The sequence below is a fragment of the Zootoca vivipara genome, chromosome 14, assembly GCF_965207765.1.
Source record: "Zootoca vivipara chromosome 14, rZooViv2.hap1.1, whole genome shotgun sequence".
Classification (NCBI taxonomy): Eukaryota; Metazoa; Chordata; class Lepidosauria; order Squamata; family Lacertidae; genus Zootoca; species Zootoca vivipara.
Window position 1 is genome coordinate 11,791,060 of NC_142597.1, and position 5,723 is coordinate 11,796,782.

The window sequence follows — 5,723 nt, forward strand, 5'->3', positions numbered from 1 at the left end:
TAAGACCGTGTTCATGGAAGCCAATCTTACTCGGCTACGTGTGATCACCAAAGAAGGAGGAGGAGGAGGCAGGGTTGGAAGAAGGAAGGCTAGTGAGTCAGAGGTTTATCAGGAGACAGGAACAAAAAAAAGATAAGGAAGGGGAGAGCAAGGGAAAGGCTGGAATAGCTGGTCCAGAGAGGAGAGAAGTCAGCCTGGGATTTTAAGGAGGAGCAGGAGCGACGAGACGTGGACAGCTTGGCCAGCAGAATTCTGCATAGACATGAGATCGGACCTGACAGACAACGGAACACAGGGCACAGGGCAGAGAAGGTGCTACAATACTTTTTCGTCTCATTGCGCTATGCATTTAAAGCAGGTGTCATGCCACTTTCAGGGGCAGGTGTGGCTTGTCAACCTGGGAAGGGAGCCCATCTGGGAGAAGGAAAACTCTGAGCAGGGATAGCGGGAGAAGAGGCTAGGGAGTAAACCTTACACAAATCCTTAGTGGTCCCTAAGATGGTCCCTGTTTAGGGAAGCTTTTAATGACGGACTATTGTATTTTAATATTTTGTTGGAAGCCACCCAGAGTGGCTGGGGAAATCTAGCCAGATGGGCAGGGAATAAATAATAAATGATTATTATTATTATGGTTGGATGATGCCTTGTACTGCTCCTTCTGGCAACTCCTGCAGTGGATTCATTCCAGTGCTTACACACCACCGCTAACAGCTAACAACAATTCAAATAACTACAATGCAATATTTTAATATAATAAAATACAATGTAATAACAGAGACTATATAATGTAAACAGACAGCTGTGGTAGATAAAACAGGTGTCAGATTTTTTTATTTTAAGCAATTAAAAAAAAGTGTGTCTAAACAAAAAGTGCTTGTTGCTTTTATTTTTTCCCATATGGCAAAACACCATCTGTAGAAATGGTTTTGTTTTTAGAGCTTACATTTTTTTTTGTACTTCATCTCACTTTTGTCTTTAGCGGCTTCAGGCTGTGCAGTAGTTTATAAATACATAAAATAAACAAAATTCAATAAAGATTGGTCCAACTGAGTCTCATGGGCCAAGGAGGTCTACTATTTAGGTGCTGTTTACTTATACAGTAGATAAGTCTTAAAAAACAAACCTTTGCCTTTCCTGCAAAGATCTCAATGCAACATACAGAGTTCTCCACCCTCCACTTTATCCTCCGAGGTAGACTAGGCTGTGCTTGTGTGGCTGAGTTAGGACTTAGAACCTGGATATCCCTCTCGCCCATTGGCTCTCCTCAAGGTGTCTAGAAATCTATGAAGGATGGACTAATTTTGTCTCTAACACACTGGTGCTGTAAGGAAAGCACTTTGTGGCAGACATTTGGGTCCCGTGCTCAGTAAAATGTGTGGGGCAACAGACATTTTGCAGTTATCATATTTTGCAGTGAGTGAATATACATTTACCACCTAAAGAGCTCTGCCCTCAAGACTTTTAAAGGCTCCAGACTTATATAACTATACCACTGCTCTAGGGAACATAGATCAGCTCTTGAACTTCCCCCCACCTGTTCCTTCTGAACCAGGCAGATGAAGCATCGTTATTGTTTTGCCCTCCACTCCAAGCATAGCTGCCAAGTTCTCCCTTTTTTTAAGGGAAATTCCCTTATGCTGAATAGGCTTCCTCGTGAGAAAAGGGAAAACTTGGCAGCTATGACTCCAAGGCAACTACTTAATTCCCCCCCCCCACACCACAGAAGAGCTCATGATCTTCTGTTACGTACTACGCTTGGATCCCAGAACAAGAGACAAGTAGGATCCTAGAATGCAACAACTGACTGGCTTGCAGGAGAAGACCAATCAGGCTCTAGGAAGAAGTTAATCAGCCTATTAGGCTGGTAGTATCGTAGAATGCAACAACTGATTGGTCTGCAGGAAAAGACCAATCAGGCTCCAGGAGGGAAGCAGAACCAGCCAATCAGACGGGACTCATTGTGTAAATAATGTATATAAAAGCCTGAGGTTTTTTTTTTGGGGGGGGCATTTCATTCACTGTTTTACAAGCTGCAGTAAAGAGCATGAAGTCACTACAGGACTCAGAGTATATTTCATCTTCCTACCCTCCTAGTGTGTGTGTGCAATGTGAAAGATAAAATAGTTGCTTTGCAGGACTATGCTGCGCTCAGAGTACAATAACCTGTGCAGCGTGCAAAGGGAATTAACCACCTGAAACCAGCTTCAATCCTCAATCAACACTCCAAATCTCCCCAGTGTCTTTTACTCTGGGTACATCTTTTCACGAGCAGCATGGTCCTCCTGCCTCTCATTCAACACCCATATGCAGTTCCAGACTCTCATTCTACCCCACCTTCCCTTGCATTTTTTTTTTTGGTAGGGTATGGTCTGAAGACACATGAAGCCACCACCTTGTTGCAGCTAAAGCAGGTGAGAGTCCGGTCAGAGTGCCCTGATAGGTAACTGCCTGGGAACCACATGCAAATCACTGCCTTGTGTTCCACGATGGAAGAAATATGTATATATATTTTTTTTAAAAAAAGAAAAAGTAGTTCAAAACAATTGCAAGACTGAGACACAGAGCTGGTCCACACGTTATATATATTTTTCTATAGAAAATACACACTGTAAAACATGAACTGTATTCTTCTACAAAACTAAGAGACAAAACATTTAACACGACTTTATGCCAGTTCATCTTGCCCAGTACTGTCCATCTCTGATTGAAAATGGCTTTCTCAAATATGAAAGAACTCTCTCTTTCTGGAGATATCAGGGGGCGAACCTGTAATCTTCTGAAGGCAAAACCACATTCCCTATCACTGAGCTGTGGTCCTGCCTTGTGAGTGATGGCCCCTCCCCATAAAAGGACAGCAAGGGGGGAGGGAAGTACCGATCTAATTTTCGTTAACCAATGAAACCATAAATCAAAGGAAAAAATAAATACATATATCGGGCACCATGTACATTTCCATAAAAGTCTGACCTGCATATTCTCTACCTAAACTAACATACAAATTGCATTGACTTTGCCATTGACATCATCTGCCCCAGTTCCCTCAAGCCGTTTGCTCTTTATGATCAGCAACAGAATTCTTGGTTATGTGCAAGTTATTTTTACAGCCTTGAACAAAGATGATGGGCAGCATCCAACTAAACAGATGTGCTAGCAAGAGGACTTTTGATTGTGCAAAGGAACTTCCCTCTGCACCCTTAGCTCTAGCAAAACTGGCCGAAAGGAAAGGATGTTAAATGATAAAAGGACAGAAATCACAATACAATTATCCCACTGGAAAGAGGCTGAGTCATAAGGGTCAGACTTCGCTGTCAGTTGATTGAGCTGTCAGTTTTGGGAAAAGGTGGAAATGTTTTCCAGTCAGGAAAATTGAAACTTAGTCCAATTATCAGTGGAATATGTTTGCTGGAGGATGTTTATTTCTTCGTGTTCATCGATAAGGGTGTCTACTTGCATGATATATGGCTGAAATTCCAGGGCGTAATTGGGCTTTTGCACTCATGTTATCCAGGGATGTGCTCATTATGCACACCTGCTTTTGTGGAAAATTCCCCATACAATGCCTGCTAGAGAAGAGGGCATTTGGTGGGAACCACAACAAGGGCTTCCCTTGGTGGGAGGACACTTGGCTTGAATTATTACAGCTTTATCTGATTCCTTTGCTATAGTGCTGTACTCATTGCTCAGAGAAAAGCTAAAACAAACACATAATTCTGCATATGCAGTGTTTCAGCTGAACTAAGCTTGCTGGCAACAGGCATGGGGCTGGCTTTTTTGGAAAACAGAATGGCCAAGTGGTTTATATATATATGTAAGATGGATGTTTTGTCAATTTTTAAAGTAAAATTTATACTGTATATATATATATATATATATATATATATATATATATATATATATATAGAGAGAGAGAGAGAGAGAGAGAGAGAGAGAGAGAGAGAGAGAGAGAGAGAGAGAGAGAGAGAGAGAGAAAAGCAGGACTTCCCTTGCGTTCTTAAGCAGAGGAACACATGCAGTGGTACCTTGGTTCTCAAACGTCTTGGTACTCAAAACAACTTGGAACCCAAACACTGCAAACCCAGAAGTAAGTGTTCTGGTTTGCGAACTTTTTTCGGAAGCCGAACATGCTCTGTTTTGAGTGTTACGCTTCCGATCTGAGTGCCACACTTCTGTTTTGAGTGTTTATGCTTAGGGCTGTCTGTTTTTGCTATTTATTTTGCGTTTCTGTTTTAGCGGCTTTTTTTTGTTTTTGTGACTGTGTGGAACCCAGTTCAGCTACTGATTGATTGTGTGACTGCAGTACATTGTTTATTGCTTCCATTTTATGGATCAATGGTCTCATTAGATAGTAAAATTCATGTTAAATTGCTGCTTTAGGGGTTGTTTTTAAAAGTCTGGAATGGATTAAACCATTTTGCATTACTTTCTGTGGGAAAGCGTGTCTTGGTTTTGGAATGCTTTGGTTTTGGAACGGACTTCCAGAACAGATTAAGTTTGAGAACCAAGGTACCACTGTATTTGGGTTTAAATTTTCACTTTTCTCACACAACCCTCTATCCCAGAGCTTAAAAAATGGTGCTTTGTGAGCAGATGGCAACCGCAAGTGGAACAGAACATTTGTACCCACCCTAATCTTTAAAAAATAACAAGGTGTTAGGGGCGGGAGGAGAGAGGAGGCAAAATGCTGTGCTTCATCTCTGCCTGAACACTGCTCTACATTTTCAGGTCCTTACATGTTTACACTGTGCACTGCCACAAGCGCTCTATCCCCTCATAGAAGCAAGTGCATTGAAGCCACCCATTCTTCTGTTGAGCCTGCTTATTTTCCTCACATTGTCATATGTCCACAACATGAAAAAGTATGAACATGAACCAGATGGAACATGGAGACAGTTGCACATCTACTTCCACTGTATGTGGCAGCTGGGGAAACGGCAGTGGTGAATGTGGGTATTTCTGCAATTGTGGAAACGTCTGCAATTGGTTTACATTTCTATCACCTGTTTTGTATTAACCTTTTCTCTTGGCTTATTCCTCTACGAGTGATCTAGCCTATATTGCTCCCATAGGTAGTAGCACCAGTACCATTTCATAAGAGTGCTGCATCCTGGTCTTTAGCACCATGGACATACGAAAGCTGCCTTAAAAACAAGCCAGATGTACTGGTCTAGCTGCTCTGATCAAGTACCAGCAGCATTCAGGGTCTTAAGAAAATGCTTTTCCTGCTCCCTGAGATCCTTTAACTGAGGATGCCAATAACTGAACCTGGAAGCTGCTGCATCTAAAACATGCTTTCTACCGCTGCGTTATGGTACTTGATAGGGAAACCCTTCCCTGTGGAGAAAGGGCAATTCAGGTCTGCATCACCTGAGACAACAAATTCTCAGTCAGTCACCAAATATAGGAAATGGTGCCTCTAGTAGCTTCAACATTTCTCCTTGGCACTGAAGCCCATGTACCTGTCAGTGCCACCCCGATTAGGCCACTACGGTACCACTAAGATGCTTAAAACCGACTTGTGAGGACTTGGAAGGTAGAGTCCTCATTTCTGTCACAACAAACCTATCAGAACAGCTTAATGGACCTACTTACTAAACTGCAACCTGTTCCACAGCAACACTCATGAACTGGAACTCTCTGCAATAATGAACCAAGGTATATGGCTAGTTTTGGTCCCTGTTGACATCCCCTGGAGGGGAAATGGAAAAACCAGGTAGCAGGTAGTC